Source organism: Gnatocerus cornutus, unplaced genomic scaffold (genome assembly GCF_029298725.1).
Source record: "Gnatocerus cornutus isolate USDA-ARS CGAHR unplaced genomic scaffold, icGnaCorn1.1 ctg00000178.1, whole genome shotgun sequence".
Classification (NCBI taxonomy): Eukaryota; Metazoa; Arthropoda; class Insecta; order Coleoptera; family Tenebrionidae; genus Gnatocerus; species Gnatocerus cornutus.
Genome location: NW_028275513.1, coordinates 83,135 through 100,904, shown reverse-complemented (window position 1 = coordinate 100,904; position 17,770 = coordinate 83,135). Strand labels below are relative to the sequence as shown.

General features: G+C 44.1%; 1 non-coding gene across 1 annotated transcript; it reads left to right on the top strand.

The window, feature by feature from the left end:
- The first annotated feature begins 15,081 nt into the window (after window positions 1-15,081).
- Window positions 15,082-15,201, top strand: LOC148165840 (5S ribosomal RNA). The gene has a single exon (XR_015771139.1). It is a non-coding gene; the product is annotated as a 5S ribosomal RNA (ribosomal RNA).
- The last annotated feature ends 2,569 nt before the right edge of the window (window positions 15,202-17,770 follow it).

The window sequence follows — 17,770 nt, the reverse complement described above, 5'->3', positions numbered from 1 at the left end:
ATTCATTGCGAAAGAAGCAATTTTTCTCGACGAAACCATTTTATAATCATAAAAAAAACTCCCCAAACACCACAAACCAACAAAAATACGGAAATCTTGCATTGTTTGCATTTTTCAGACACTCTAAATAAAACTACGTCGATGTCGGCGGATTTTCAGTCGGTCGTCGGTCGACAGAAATCCAACGAAATTTTCATTTGTTCTTCTCAAAAACGAAAAACAAACAAATCAACAAAACATTCCCTACTATTAGTCGACATTTCGAGCAGAAACTACGAACGTCGAAAGATTTAAAAAATGAAATATGTAGGTGTGCGTGCGTGCGTACTTACTTGAAACTTTTTTCTTGTTTCATCGTCGCACTGGAACAAATTAAATTTTAATGCAATGTAAACGCGACCACACTTTCGACGAAAACATCTCTATGAATCGAACGACGTCGGAAAAAGAATAAATCGAGAAGAGAACAAATCATGAAACAACACACACCCACCCCGCCCGGCCCGGCCAGAGTGGTGGGAATTTCGATGAATGAACAGACAAAGAAACCAACTCTGTTATCAGTTCTAAGAAAGAAAGCAGGTAGCGGCGGCGGCGAACCTTCGACCGTACTACGGTCAGTTCATGAATTAACCCCGTCCGTTCGGAGTTTATTCATCTCCGGTCCGTGTCGGCGTTTACTTCAAGTGGGTGCTATTTCCATCTAAGCAAGCAAGTGAGTAAGTAAGTTCTCAAATTTTAAATTACGTTAATCGCAAGTGACTCGTTGAGATCGTCAAACGAACAATTTAATTTAACGCCTCATACGAGTTTTTTTTTTTCGTCATTTTGTCGCAAAAAAAAAACTAAAAAACGACTCGCAAAAAAAAATTTTTTTTTTTTCTTCTTTTAAATCTTGTACATTTTCTGACATGTGTACCATCGAAAAATGTCACATCCAAACGATCGAACAATCACAAAAAATCGTCAACGTACCATCTTGGAAAATTTTACCAGGCAACGACCATACCACGTTGAAAACTACCGGTTCTCGTCCCAGTCTTGTCCGAGCGCTCGTAGCGAACGGACGTGCGATAGAGAGCTCCCCCTCTCAGTGTTTAAGTTGTGACCACAGTGCAAAGTGCCACGTGCCTTGAACAAAGTGAATCGTGTCCCAATTGTTGTTTTAACAACAAGAGGAATTAAACCAAGTTCGATACAGCGCAGGCTGGTTAAGCCTGCACTGACCACCGAAAACATGGCCAGTTCGAGCCTCAACTGGCTGAAGCCGAAGAAAACGGTGAAAAAAGTGAAACAAAAGGTGAGGTACGTGCCAGTACCAATCGACGCTAACCGATTTCAACCAATCTCTTCTGATGAAGAGGATGAAGAAGACAACATGGAGACGGAGGAAACATCCTCCAGGACAAAAACCACCGCGACCGCGAACGAAAGGAGACCGCCGCCGATCATCATCCACGGCCGGAACATAACGCACAACCGTCTCAGAGAATTGTTCGCCGATTGCGACAACGGTTACCAAGTGCGTTACACAAGGGAGAAAACCCTTGTGTACCCCAACACGACAGACATCCACACGACGATGAAAAACAAACTCACGGCAGGAAAAGTGGAATTCCACACGTTCACCCCAAAAGGACTCAAAACGTCAACGTTTGTAATCAAGGGGCTGGACAACAACCCTGAGCCCGAATCCGTTCTTGCAGAGCTCAAGAGCTGCAAGATTGAAGCTACCAATGTGAGAAAAATGGGGCCCAACACCAAGAGGCCCCATTACATCGTAACAGTGGCCGACAGCGAGACTGTCGAGTCACTGAACAAAAAGTGTCGGGCGATTCTCAACGTCAGGGTGCGTTTCGAGAAATACCTCAATAAGAAGAAGATGACACAGTGCCACCGGTGCCAGGCATGGGGCCACGGCACGAGGAACTGCAACCTCGAACCGACGTGCGTAAGATGCTCCCAGTACCACTGGACCCGCGACTGCCCCCATAAGCCCGACCCGACGTACATTCCCAAATGTGCCAACTGCGGGAAACAAGGACACGCTGCCTCGCAAACCACGTGCGAGGTCTACATCGCCAAGGTAACCCGCATCGAGGAACTCCAAGAAGAAAGACGTCAGAAGGTCGCCAACAAGAGGGCTAAATTAGCCCCCGCGCCGATCCCAAAGGTCAATCCGTGGACCCAGCCAAAGAAACCAACAGGTGAGTCCATTGTTTTTACCGATAAATCATTTCCGCCTCTGCCGACGCCTTCAACGAGCGCAGCAAATTCGCCAATTTTAACAAGGCAAACACCAACCAAAACGAAAATTCCAGAAACAAGCAGCATGACAGAATTTTGTAAAATAAACGCCGAAATTTCCAGGCTGAACAAAAATGTAAATATGAAAAATTTGCTCATAATACTTAAAGAACTGAACAATGCACTTGAAAAATGCCAGTCTCAACAAGAAAAGCTGTTCGTCTGCATAGACGTTCTATCCAAAATGGGAGACGCTGGCTATGAGCTGTAAATTGACGATAGTTCACTGGAACGCAAACGGTCTGCATGAAAAAGCTGCGGAATTATTGAATTTTATTAAAAATGGTGGAATTCACATTATGGCAATTAGCGAAACGCGTCTCAAAAGTAAAGATCGGCTTAAATTCACCAATTACACGGTTCTCAGAAAGGACAGAACGGATGTCATTAGGGGAGGTGGGGTTGCTCTCCTAATCCGTAATGACGTCCCCTTTGAACACATTCCCACCCCAAATGTAAGATTCCTCGAAACCCTAACGATTAAGATCGAGAACAACATTTTCATAACATCAGTTTACAACCGACCAATCAACTCAATTAGGGACGCGGATTTAGACATAATTAATAATCTGGGAAGAAAGCAATTAATTCTCGGGGACTTCAATGCGAGACACACAAGCTGGGGTTGTCACGCAAACAATAGTAACGGGTTCAGGCTCTACAATTACGTAGAAAACACAAGCTTGATAATTAACAGAACTGCTGATCCAACTCATTTCCCAATTAACGGCATGACACCTACCTACATTGACTTGACAATCACGAAAAACATGGTAATCTCAGAACCCAGATCAGTGACCGCACTCAACTCGGATCACAATCCTGTGATTCTTGAGATTCCTGACATGACAATCAAAGACAAAACAATCCAAATCAATTCCTATAAACAAACCAACTGGCCCCTCTTCCGCAAAACCCTTGACAGACATGTTGAACTGACGGAAATCATTGGCACGAAAGATGATCTTGATAAACAGATTGAACTGTTCATTAAGGCCATCCAGAAGGCCAAAGACCAAGTCACGACGACGAAAACAATAAATCCTTTTCGAGACGAAATTCCGAAAGCAACCATAGAGAAAATAAAACTCAAGAACCGAATCAGAAAACTGTACCAAAGAACACGAGACCCATTTTTCAAAAACCAAGCATCTGAATTAACCAGAGAAATTAAACAAGAAATAAAAGAATTCAGACAGAACAAATGGGAAACAAAACTTGGCAAATTAAATCCGCACGATAATTCTCTATGGAAAATGACAAAAGCTCTCAAAAGACGATTTACCCCCATCTCTATCCTTAAATCCAATAACAACACAGCATTTAATAATGTGGAAAAAGCAAACACACTGGCAACATATTATGAAACGATCCACACAAGTGATAATCACAACACACCCGAACAAACAGAAATAATTGAAACAGTAAACTCTTTCAATAGTGACAATTCCCAGATAGACGCGCCTACGGCCGTCAAACCCACAGAAATCGCAAAAATCATAAGCACTTTACCGAATAACAAAGCCCCGGGAAATGACGGCATAGAAAACAGAATACTGAAAAATCTTACAGCGAAAGCTGTAAAACAACTAACGAATATAATAAATGCCATGCTTAATCTTTGTATCTTCCCGGAAAAACTTAAAGTAGCAGATGTCATCCCCATTTTGAAACCGGGGAAAAACCCCAATGCACCAAACGCATACAGACCAATTAGCCTTCTACCAACAATATCAAAAGTTGCGGAAAAGGTAATCCAAAAACGAATTAATAAGCACATTAAAGAAAACAAAATTTTACCGCCAGAGCAATTTGGTTTTCGGGAACGACATAATACCACACAGCAAGTCCTCAGACTAATAAATGACATAACCAATAATTACAACACGAAAAGCATAACAGCAATGACATGTCTTGATATTGAAAAAGCATTTGATAAAGTCTGGACAAAAGGACTAATTTACAAAATGATTCAATTGAAGTTCCCGACGCACATTACTAAATTAATAAACTCGTACTTAACAGAGAGAAAGTTCAGAGTAAAGGTAGAAGGCGAAAAGTCGGAAATGAAATCAATAAATGCGGGAGTCCCACAAGGCTCAGTGCTTGGGCCAATACTATTTAATATTTACATTCATGACATCACTAAATTCGCACAAACCAATTTAGCTTTGTACGCGGACGACACCGCCATCTACGCTAAGTCTCATTCGGGTCAGGTCGCACTCAAACAAGTTCAGATCCACATTAATCAACTCGAGAAATTCTACGCGAAATGGAAGATTAAACTCAACGCGGACAAAACGGAAACGGTCATTTTTGCAAAAAGATTCACCGGGCTAAAGATCAATAAAAAACTAAAGGTAGGGGACAGTGAAATTGAAATTAAGAACTCTGTGAAATATCTAGGAGTCACCCTAGACAAAAGGCTAAACCTAAATGAACACATAAAGAAAACGAGACAAAAAGGTGAAGCCGTCCTCAAGCAATTGTACCCATTGTTGGTCAAAAACAACTATCTAAACACGAAAAATAAGTTGCTTCTGTACAAATGCATCTTACGCCCCATCATAACATACGCAGCGCCCATCTACCGGCACAAACCACACACTCCACTAATTCCTTTGCAAAGATTTCAAAATAAATGCTTAAGACTTGCTCTTAACGCAGACAGATACACTCCGCTCCGTCAACTTCATCAGGACGCGAATCTTCCACTCCTACACCATTACATCCATTCCCTTTCCGATAAATTCTACGAAAAGCAGGTGCGGCACGTACCTCTTCTCAAACAATCCCTCAAACACCCAGCAGGAACTCACAAGTTCCCGCACTCGGGTGTCCCCAATCTAGACCGGATAATCCGCTGAATTTTGTTACAGGCAAAAGGCAGCGGAAGAAGAACCGTAAACGGCAATCGACCAGCCACTGACCATATCGGAACAGGAGTCCAGGAGCCCCCTGGAACATCAATCCGAGGATCAGGAGCCCCCGGAGCCCCCTGAAACCTCACCACTAGACCATACCGCACCAGGAGCCCAGGAGCTCCCTGGAAACAGAAACCGGACCGGAAGTCCCAAGACCTCTTTGAGGTCAACACTGTAAATAGTTTTTTAAATATCCTTTGTACATAGTAGATAATAAGGTTAGGGTTTTTACTAAAATTTCATTTTCCCTAAATTAAGGTAACCGATAAGTAGGCTAAACACCACAAATGTATGCAACCAAGGTTGCCGGTGAGCCATAAAATAAATGTAATATCTTAGATTGTATAATAAATGTAGGCTAGGTTAAGGCATCAGCGCCACACATTAGCATAAGTTAATCTTAAGTGTGATATGTATTATCTTAGTGATTGCATGCGTAACTTCAACCGAATAAAAATCCTGTTGAATTTGAAAATTTGGTTCTCGTCCGATCACCGAAGTCAAGCAACGTCGGGCGCGGTCAGTACTTGGATGGGTGACCGCTTGGGAACACCCGCGTGCCGTTGTCTCTACTCTTTTCTTTTTTTATTAACATTTCTGATGTCAAACTTTTTTTAAATATATTTTTCACTATTTATATTTTCTCTCATGAACTTATATAGTATGAAGACGAAAATTTTTAATTCGTTCGAGTTGAATTTGTGGTTCTGAAAAGAACCGATTTTTTTTTCTTTTTTTCCAACCAACTTCCAAGCTGCTCGAGGAGGATTTATTTTGAACTGGTGTATTTGGTGACGGCCTTGGTTCCTTCAGAAACGGCGTGCTTCGCCAATTCACCGGGCAAAAGAAGACGCACCGCCGTCTGGATCTCCCTGCTGGTTAATGGTCGAACGTTTGTTGTAATGAGCGAGGCGACTGGCTTCAGCAGCTATACGTTCGAAGATGTCGTTCACGAAACTGTTCATGATAGACATAGCCTTGCTGGAGATACCGGTATCGGGATGGACCTGCTTCAACACCTTGTAAATGTAGATGGCGTAACTCTCCTTCCTCCTGCGCTTCTTTTTCTTGTCGCTCTTCGAGATGTTCTTTTGAGCTTTTCCGGCCTTCTTGGCCGCCTTACCGCTGGTCTTGGGTGGCATTCTCTTCTAGTCGTCGAGTTAAAAAAACGTTTAAAAACAGAAAACGAGACAGACACGACGTGCACGTTACGACGAGTATACTCGATCTAAAACGCCGCACATCATCATTTGGTCTGTGGTTACTTTTTCGTGGTCTCACGATCTTCGTGTTCTTCCACAGTCATGGATCCTTTTCTTCGGTGGTTTTCTTCTTTCTTCTTGTTTCTTCGGTGGCCTATTGTTTCGGTGGTTTTTCTTCTTTCTTCTTCGGTGGGTCTTGTGTTTCCAGTGTGGGACCTTTTCTTCTTCTTCTTCTTCTTTCTTCTATTCTTCTTCCATTGCGAGTCTTGGCCTCTTGAATCTTCTCGTGGAGTTTCCTCTGTTTGCTTCCGAATTGTTGGGTTGTCATGTTCTGCTGCCTTCTCGAAGTGCCTCCTGGCGATCTTCTGGATGACATCTTCAATGGGTGGAATCTTCAGGTCGTTGTGGATTTGTTCGTTGGTCATGAACCATGGGGCGTCGATGGCGTTCCTCAGGGTCCTGTTCTGCACGATTTGGAGTTTCTTCTTTCTTCTTTCGTCTGCTTGGTTCCAGGTTGGTGCTCCGTACGTCATGGTGGGCCTAATAACAGAAGTGTAAATACGTATTTTGTTTTCAATACTTACCTTACTCCTCCGGTTGAGGAGTGGGTAGAGTTCCTGGTTGATCCTTTTCGCCTTGATTTCCGCTTCGTTGATGTGCTTCTGGAAGTCAAGTTTTTGGTCCATGGTGATTCCAAGGTACTTGACTTCCGTCTTCCATGGGATGTCTTCTTCGCTGAACTTGATGCTTCTTATTGGTTTGTGCTTCTTTGGTCTCTTCGTGAAGATGATTCCGTTGCTCTTCTTCCCGTTGACTTTGATCTTCCATTTTTCTGTCCATTTTTCGATTTCCTCCAGGTGGGTGTTGATCTTCTTGGCGAGTCCTGCGGTGTGTCTTCCTTGGGCCAGGATGGCCGTGTCGTCCGCGAACGTAGCGATGACGGTGTCATCCGTCGTTGGAACGTCCGCGGTGTAGAGCAAATACAGGAGCGGCCCTAGGACAGAACCCTGAGGGACTCCTGCTTTGCTCCACTTCTTGGTGGATTCCTCTTCGTTGACTTTGACCTGAAAACAGCGATTAGTAAGGTACGAGTGGATTAACTTACCGTAGGCCAACGGGATCCGGAAATCGATAAGTTTCCGGACGAGTCCTTGGTGCCAGACTCTGTCGAAGGCCTTTTCGATGTCCAAAAAGACTCCTGTTGTCACTTTTGAGACGTTGAATCCTTGGATGATGAAGTCTGTGATCCTTGTTGTTTGGTGGATGGTTCCGTGTCTTCTTCTGAATCCGTGTTGTTCTTCCGGGATGATTTTTCTTTCTTCAATTACTTCGAGAATTCTTCTTTGGATGACTCGTTCGGCTACCTTGCTCAGACTGGAGAGCAGACTGATGGGTCGGTAGCTGGCGGGGTCCTTCTTCTTCTTTCCTGGTTTGTGGATCATGATGATTCTTGCTTCCTTCCATGCTTCCGGGAACTTCCGGAGACCTAAAATTGCATTGGTTATTTTCAGTAGTGCTTGTTTACCTACCTGTGGCAATTTTTGGATTGCCGTGTTGGTGATTCCGTCCTTTCCCGGAGCTTTCTTCGGGTTGAGGTCCTTGATGATTCTTTCGATTTCTTCTTCGGTTGCTTCATCCATCCTGTACCCTTCTGGTACCTGGAGGTGATGCTGGACGTTCTGGTCGGTTTCCATCTCGAAGTTCCTGTCCTGTGAGGGGTTGTTGGTGAATTGTTCTTCCATCTTCTCCGCGAAAACTTCTGCCTTCTCCCTGTCTTCGTACGCCGTTCCGGTTTCCGTTTCGAGGGGGGGGATTTCTTCTCTTTTCTTCCTCAGTGCTCTTGCCATTCTCCATGGTGGATGATCTTCTTCGTTGAGTTCTTCCATTTTTCTTTCCCACTTCCGGTTTTCTTCTTCCCTGAGAATCCGGCTGAGTTCGTGGTTCCATCTGTTGAGTTCGCTCTTGTCCTGTGGTGCGAGGGTTCTCTGAAACACTTTTTTAGCTTTTCTTTTTTTCTTGACGATCTCTTTGATCTCGTCGCGAACTTTCTCTGGTATTTCATATTGAATCTTACTCGTTTTGGATTTTTCCATCGCTGATTGAATGGCTCCTTCAAGTTTCTTCGTTGCTTCTTCTAGTTCTTCTCCGTTGTTGATGTCGATTTCTTCGATGGTGAAGTTTTCTTCGTACTTGTTCCAGTTGACCTTCTCGATGATCCTTGGTTCTCGCTTTCGGCTTCCGTCCAGCGTCAGCACGATCGGGTTGTGATCGGAACTGAGCTCGTCTTCCACTTCCAGCTTGAACCTTTTGTTGATGTCCTTGATGATTCCGATGTCCAGGATGTCCGGCTGTCCACAGTTTCCAGGCGGGTATCTTGTCGGCTCATCTGTGGAAATAACGGTGAGTGTTCGATTTTCTACGTACCTTAAAAGTTTTCTTCCTTGCGTGTTGGTGATTTTGCTGTTCCAGACGATGTGTTTGGCGTTGAAGTCGCCCATTGCGATCGTCGGTTCCCTCCTTTTGAAGATTTCGTCGAGTTCCTCTTCGTCGATTGGTGCTCCTGGCGGCGAGTAAACCGCGAACAACGCGAGTTTACCGCTCTTCGTGGAGACCACGATTCCGGTTTGTTCCACGTTTTCATTGGCGGCTGTGTTGTTGAGTGGGTGGTGCTGGATGTTCTTCCTGATGAGAATGGCCACACCCCCTCCTTGTCTGTTTTCTCTGTCTTTTCTAAAACAATAAAAATGTTGAAATTTTAAACTGTCCTTACCTGATAGATGGGTCTCATTTAAGAGGGCCACATCTATTTCCTTCTCCTTGAGGAAGAGCTCCAGCTGGAAGAGCGCCGCACACCTAAAATCCCTCTATTTATAACGAGCGAGCGACAAACAGGCGCTCCGCCTTAGTTCGTCGTTCGACCATTGCCCTAACGAGATGGCGCTGTACCGACCATATAAATTTCTAGCCTTCGCCGCGTTCGGCATTTATTTCAAGCCGTACGTTTGTCAGTGCGCTTCGTGTCAGTCGCAGTAGGTGTTTTGCTGTTTATATCGTATAACAACATGTCCGGAAGAGGAAAAGGAGGTAAAGTGAAGGGAAAGGCGAAGTCTCGTTCCAGTCGTGCCGGACTTCAGTTTCCCGTCGGCAGAATTCATCGTCTTCTGCGTAAAGGAAACTACGCCGAAAGAGTGGGTGCAGGTGCTCCCGTTTATTTGGCGGCCGTAATGGAATATCTAGCCGCCGAAGTTCTCGAATTGGCAGGAAACGCCGCCAGAGATAACAAGAAAACCCGTATCATTCCGAGACATCTTCAATTGGCTATAAGGAACGACGAGGAGTTAAACAAGCTCCTTTCCGGCGTTACCATCGCCCAAGGCGGTGTCTTGCCCAACATCCAGGCGGTGTTGTTGCCCAAGAAGACCGAAAAGAAGCCTTAAATTTAATTCTTCGCCGCCGTCATCTCGAACGAAAAACAAAAACTTTTATAAAAACCATCTTCACATCGGCCCTTCTCAGGGCCAAAAATTCAACTCGAACGAATTGATTTTTTCGCCAAAATACAACAACCTATGAGAATCATGTTAAAAAGTCTTTTAGATATTTTAAAGTTAAACCGATCAATTAATTCATTATACGAGCGTAGACTGAACGGAAGATTTTCGATTACATTCAACCAAGAAAGATGATTTTTACGACTTTTCATCGTAATTTTTAGAAAAATTCAATGCCCGACTAAAGCACGAACTCGACAACTCTATCTATAATAATTTATTGATTATCTAATTCAAGAAACATTCCGATTCGTCGTAAATTTCTTCACATTTCGCACATTAATCTGTTAAGAACATACACACACACACCGGTCGCCTATACGTGCTCTCCGTCTCGATAATTTCTTGCAGCAGCAGTCGTCAGCGGTGAGCCGTAATACTACAATCAATCGTTTTATTTGCTATGAGATTTTGTTTCAAGTCACGTCTGAGGAGAGTAACTCTACCCCATATTGGACATAACCTCAAATATACTCTTCGTGGCAAAAACGTTCTTTTAACGATGGTCATTCTAACCTAAAACTGCTGTCAAAATTGTCAAAGTCGCCGCCTGGATCACAAATTAAAATGATCACTCACTCCGTACGATTTTCATTTCGATTTGAAGACAAACACACAATTGAGCAACATATTTAATTCGTTTGATTTATTTTGTGGTTCTGAAAAGAACCGTTTTTTTTTTGTTTGTTTGTTTGCTTGCCTGCGGGGGGTTTGTTGTTATTCCTCTGAGGATGCGGATACACGTCATAAAATGATAAAATTAACCGCCGAAACCGTAAAGGGTACGACCTTGACGTTTCAGGGCGTAGACGACGTCCATGGCGGTGACGGTCTTACGTTTTGCGTGTTCGGTGTAAGTTACGGCGTCACGGATGACGTTCTCGAGGAAGACCTTCAACACACCTCTGGTTTCTTCGTAGATGAGACCGGAAATACGTTTCACACCACCACGACGAGCCAATCTTCTGATCGCCGGTTTCGTTATACCTTGGATGTTATCGCGTAGAACTTTGCGATGACGTTTGGCGCCACCTTTTCCCAATCCTTTGCCACCTTTACCACGACCGGTCATCTTGATAAAATTAGGAAATTCTTCGTACAAAACGACGTAGCTTCGACCAAGTTCGTTATGGAACTAACGTCAAAATTTCATTCCGCGGGACTATTTATAAGTTACGGCAGCTCCACCTCGCGTTAAAAACGAATCCACCAATGGCGTCGCCGTATGACTCATCGAGTTTATAAAACGGCCGTTGGCGCGACGAAAATTTTCAGTTGACTTTCGAACGTTCGTACGTACGGTCGGTCGTTCGGTCGAAGCAAGCAAGCAAGCCACTACCTACGTTAATTCTTTTCATTTGATTCATCCGATATCCGAGATGGCGAGAACTAAACAGACGGCTCGTAAATCTACCGGTGGCAAGGCACCTAGAAAACAGTTGGCCACGAAGGCGGCCAGAAAAAGCGCTCCCGCCACCGGAGGTGTCAAGAAACCTCACCGTTACAGGCCCGGTACGGTCGCCCTTCGTGAGATTCGTCGTTATCAAAAGAGCACTGAACTTTTGATCCGCAAGCTGCCTTTCCAACGTCTCGTCCGAGAGATCGCCCAAGATTTCAAGACCGATCTCCGTTTCCAAAGTTCGGCCGTGATGGCACTTCAAGAAGCCAGCGAGGCTTATCTCGTCGGCCTCTTCGAAGACACCAACTTGTGCGCCATCCACGCCAAACGTGTCACCATCATGCCGAAAGACATCCAATTGGCGAGACGCATTCGTGGCGAGAGGGCTTAAATTTCCTCCATCCATCCATCCATCCATCCGATCCGACCATCTAGAATTAACAAATTCTTCATCTTCGAAGGTGTTAAAAGAAGAAAAAAAAAATCGGTTCTTTTCAGAACCACAATTATTTTCCAACGAATTGAAAATTTATCGTTCGCGCATGCAACTTTTTGAGATTGAAAAAAAAAAAAAAAAAAAAAAAAGTTAGGTTATGTGATTTATTCACAAAATTCGTACTTACATAAAACGATAAACTTTTGCTTTTTTCTTTCACATTAAATTTTCTTTTAACTGAGACTATTTGAAACATTATTATATAATAAAGTTTATCATTCTTTGTAATAACACTGTTTCGACAGTCAAATGAATAGACAAGAAAATCAAATGAAAGTATGTATCTCCTCAACAGAATGTGCATTGTCCAAGCGAATCTTTCGTTCGTTTCTTGAAAATAATTGTGGCCCTGAAAAGGGCCATTTATTTGTATCGATGGTGCCCCTACGTCGATATATACGATCGGAGCACGTTCCCGAAACCACCAGGACGTCGTCGTCGTTGAAAAAATTAAATCATCGTCGTCGACTTTTCACTTCTTTCTCTTGGGTGAAGCGGTTTTTTTCGCTTTGACGGTGACGGCTTTGGCCGTTTTCGGTTTCGGCGCTTTCGGTTTCTTGGTTGGACCGGCCTTGTTGGATTTCTTCGCTTTCGATGGCGTCTTGGGTTTGACGGGCGATCTGGAGGCGGCGCTGGCTTTCTTTTCGGGAGCGGACGCAGCCTTTCTAGCCTTCGATACGGCGACGCTCTTCTTTTCGGCGGCAGTTTTCTTAGACTTGGCCGAAGCGGCGGGGGCGGCCTTCTTACCGGCTTTTGAGGCGGATCCTTTTTCGGCGGACGTCGGCGCTGACGCGACGGAACGTTTAGCAACGCCCGTCTTCTTGGATTTCGCCGATGACGACGCGGTCGCAGCGGCAGATCTCTTTTTCGTGGCGGACGGAGCCTTAGCTGCACCGGTGACGGCAGAAGCCAACTTGAACGAACCGGAAGCTCCTTTTCCTTTGGTTTGGACCAACGAACCGGATGCGACGGCGCCCTTAAGGTACTTCTTGATGAAAGGCGCAAATTTTTCCGCGTCGACTTTGTAGTTGGCCGCGACATATTTCTTGATCGCCTGCAACGAAGAACCGCCGCGTTCCTTCAAGCCTTTGATGGCGTTGGTGACCATCTCCGAAGTGGGCGGATGAGAAGGTTTGCTTCTCGGATTTTTGGGCTTCTTCTCCTTCTTCACCGGTGAGGAGCCGGAAGTGGCACCGGCGACCGTCGAAGCTGCTTGATTTTCTACGTCGGCCATATTTTCGTCTATCGCGCGCGCGTTTTTTTCTTTTTATTATAGGTAGGCTTATTCTTCGGTGAAAGAACGAATGAACTTTACAGAACGAATTGGGCGCCAAAGTCAAAGTGTTGGCGCGTTCGAAAACGCGCGGACCGCGGACTAAACGAGAGCCTTCTCGTCGAGTTAGAAAATTCAGTGGGCCTCGAATACAGCTTTCGCGTGATGGCATCGTTCTCTTTACGCGAAGATCACCGCCTCCGGGTGCGGGAACATGAGCGATTCGGTCGGCGATGGCCTCCTGAATAACCTCAAGTTTTCCCGGACGACCAGCCGACCTCCAAAAGCGAACAAGGACCGATCGAACGTCGACTCGAACAAAGACCCTCCGAAACAAGGAGATGACATCCAAGTTCGACGCCGACGTTACGCGTTTTCCACGAATAACAGGAAAGTTCCGCTTTCGACCAGACAAACTTGGAAGCATCCTCTACAAGTTTCACGAACGAATCGGTCGAAAAGTACGTGCGATCTTTTCGAAAATCGCCTCGCAAAGAGACGCAGCACGGATCGGAGCGACGACCGACGAACCTGCAGAGTGTAGGAAAAAAATTCACAAACGGTCGAAGATGACGTCCGAGAAGGTCGAATTTTTTCAAGAACGAAGATAAAACCTTCGCCTTTCGTAGGAGTTGATTTTTGAAAACGATCTTGACGAACAGGTCGGAAAAAAAACGATGTCAATTTCGGACTCGACCATGAGAAACGAATTTGTACGACGAACGGACTTTTCGAACGACTTTTTTCGCAAAATCGACATTTTTTCCTCAAAAATTACCTCACACGACGAAATCCCATCATCGAAACATCACCGAAAACAGTTTTGACGGCGAAATTCTCGTCAATTTTACGAAAATAAAGGGAAAATCAGACGGACCACCGTCGAACATCCAGCGACGGGAACGGACGAGTTTTTTAATTTTTCTTGCCAATTCATTGCGAAAGAAGCAATTTTTCTCGACGAAACCATTTTATAATCATAAAAAAAACTCCCCAAACACCACAAACCAACAAAAATACGGAAATCTTGCATTGTTTGCATTTTTCAGACACTCTAAATAAAACTACGTCGATGTCGGCGGATTTTCAGTCGGTCGTCGGTCGACAGAAATCCAACGAAATTTTCATTTGTTCTTCTCAAAAACGAAAAACAAACAAATCAACAAAACATTCCCTACTATTAGTCGACATTTCGAGCAGAAACTACGAACGTCGAAAGATTTAAAAAATGAAATATGTAGGTGTGCGTGCGTGCGTACTTACTTGAAACTTTTTTCTTGTTTCATCGTCGCACTGGAACAAATTAAATTTTAATGCAATGTAAACGCGACCACACTTTCGACGAAAACATCTCTATGAATCGAACGACGTCGGAAAAAGAATAAATCGAGAAGAGAACAAATCATGAAACAACACACACCCACCCCGCCCGGCCCGGCCAGAGTGGTGGGAATTTCGATGAATGAACAGACAAAGAAACCAACTCTGTTATCAGTTCTAAGAAAGAAAGCAGGTAGCGGCGGCGGCGAACCTTCGACCGTACTACGGTCAGTTCATGAATTAACCCCGTCCGTTCGGAGTTTATTCATCTCCGGTCCGTGTCGGCGTTTACTTCAAGTGGGTGCTATTTCCATCTAAGCAAGCAAGTGAGTAAGTAAGTTCTCAAATTTTAAATTACGTTAATCGCAAGTGACTCGTTGAGATCGTCAAACGAACAATTTAATTTAACGCCTCATACGAGTTTTTTTTTTTCGTCATTTTGTCGCAAAAAAAAAACTAAAAAACGACTCGCAAAAAAAAATTTTTTTTTTTTCTTCTTTTAAATCTTGTACATTTTCTGACATGTGTACCATCGAAAAATGTCACATCCAAACGATCGAACAATCACAAAAAATCGTCAACGTACCATCTTGGAAAATTTTACCAGGCAACGACCATACCACGTTGAAAACTACCGGTTCTCGTCCGATCACCGAAGTCAAGCAACGTCGGGCGCGGTCAGTACTTGGATGGGTGACCGCTTGGGAACACCGCGTGCCGTTGTCTCTACTCTTTTCTTTTTTTATTAACATTTCTGATGTCAAACTTTTTTTAAATATATTTTTCACTATTTATATTTTCTCTCAGGAACTTATATAGTATGAAGACGAAAATTTTTAATTCGTTCGAGTTGAATTTGTGGTTCTGAAAAGAACCGATTTTTTTTCTTTTTTTTCCAACCAACTTCCAAGCTGCTCGAGGAGGATTTATTTTGAACTGGTGTATTTGGTGACGGCCTTGGTTCCTTCAGAAACGGCGTGCTTCGCCAATTCACCGGGCAAAGGAAGACGCACCGCCGTCTGGATCTCCCTGCTGGTTATGGTCGAACGTTTGTTGTAATGAGCGAGGCGACTGGCTTCAGCAGCTATACGTTCGAAGATGTCGTTCACGAAACTGTTCATGATAGACATAGCCTTGCTGGAGATACCGGTATCGGGATGGACCTGCTTCAACACCTTGTAAATGTAGATGGCGTAACTCTCCTTCCTCCTGCGCTTCTTTTTCTTGTCGCTCTTCGAGATGTTCTTTTGAGCTTTTCCGGCCTTCTTGGCCGCCTTACCGCTGGTCTTGGGTGGCATTCTCTTCTAGTCGTCGAGTTAAAAAAACGTTTAAAAACAGAAAACGAGACAGACACGACGTGCACGTTACGACGAGTATACTCGATCTAAAACGCCGCACACCTAAAATCCCTCTATTTATAACGAGCGAGCGACAAACAGGCGCTCCGCCTTAGTTCGTCGTTCGACCATTGCCCTAACGAGATGGCGCTGTACCGACCATATAAATTTCTAGCCTTCGCCGCGTTCGGCATTTATTTCAAGCCGTACGTTTGTCAGTGCGCTTCGTGTCAGTCGCAGTAGGTGTTTTGCTGTTTATATCGTATAACAACATGTCCGGAAGAGGAAAAGGAGGTAAAGTGAAGGGAAAGGCGAAGTCTCGTTCCAGTCGTGCCGGACTTCAGTTTCCCGTCGGCAGAATTCATCGTCTTCTGCGTAAAGGAAACTACGCCGAAAGAGTGGGTGCAGGTGCTCCCGTTTATTTGGCGGCCGTAATGGAATATCTAGCCGCCGAAGTTCTCGAATTGGCAGGAAACGCCGCCAGAGATAACAAGAAAACCCGTATCATTCCGAGACATCTTCAATTGGCTATAAGGAACGACGAGGAGTTAAACAAGCTCCTTTCCGGCGTTACCATCGCCCAAGGCGGTGTCTTGCCCAACATCCAGGCGGTGTTGTTGCCCAAGAAGACCGAAAAGAAGCCTTAAATTTAAATCTTCGCCGCCGTCATCTCGAACGAAAAACAAAAACTTTTATAAAAACCATCTTCACATCGGCCCTTCTCAGGGCCAAAAATTCAACTCGAACGAATTGATTTTTTCGCCAAAATACAACAACCTATGAGAATCATGTTAAAAAGTCTTTTAGATATTTTAAAGTTAAACCGATCAATTAATTCATTATACGAGCGTAGACTGAACGGAAGATTTTCGATTACATTCAACCAAGAAAGATGATTTTTACGACTTTTCATCGTAATTTTTAGAAAAATTCAATGCCCGACTAAAGCACGAACTCGACAACTCTATCTATAATAATTTATTGATTATCTAATTCAAGAAACATTCCGATTCGTCGTAAATTTCTTCACATTTCGCACATTAATCTGTTAAGAACATACACACACACACCGGTCGCCTATACGTGCTCTCCGTCTCGATAATTTCTTGCAGCAGCAGTCGTCAGCGGTGAGCCGTAATACTACAATCAATCGTTTTATTTGCTATGAGATTTTGTTTCAAGTCACGTCTGAGGAGAGTAACTCTACCCCATATTGGACATAACCTCAAATATACTCTTCGTGGCAAAAACGTTCTTTTAACGATGGTCATTCTAACCTAAAACTGCTGTCAAAATTGTCAAAGTCGCCGCCTGGATCACAAATTAAAATGATCACTCACTCCGTACGATTTTCATTTCGATTTGAAGACAAACACACAATTGAGCAACATATTTAATTCGTTTGATTTATTTTGTGGTTCTGAAAAGAACCGTTTTTTTTTGTTTGTTTGTTTGCTTGCCTGCGGGGGGTTTGTTGTTATTCCTCTGAGGATGCGGATACACGTCATAAAATGATAAAATTAACCGCCGAAACCGTAAAGGGTACGACCTTGACGTTTCAGGGCGTAGACGACGTCCATGGCGGTGACGGTCTTACGTTTTGCGTGTTCGGTGTAAGTTACGGCGTCACGGATGACGTTCTCGAGGAAGACCTTCAACACACCTCTGGTTTCTTCGTAGATGAGACCGGAAATACGTTTCACACCACCACGACGAGCCAATCTTCTGATCGCCGGTTTCGTTATACCTTGGATGTTATCGCGTAGAACTTTGCGATGACGTTTGGCGCCACCTTTTCCCAATCCTTTGCCACCTTTACCACGACCGGTCATCTTGATAAAATTAGGAAATTCTTCGTACAAAACGACGTAGCTTCGACCAAGTTCGTTATGGAACTAACGTCAAAATTTCATTCCGCGGGACTATTTATAAGTTACGGCAGCTCCACCTCGCGTTAA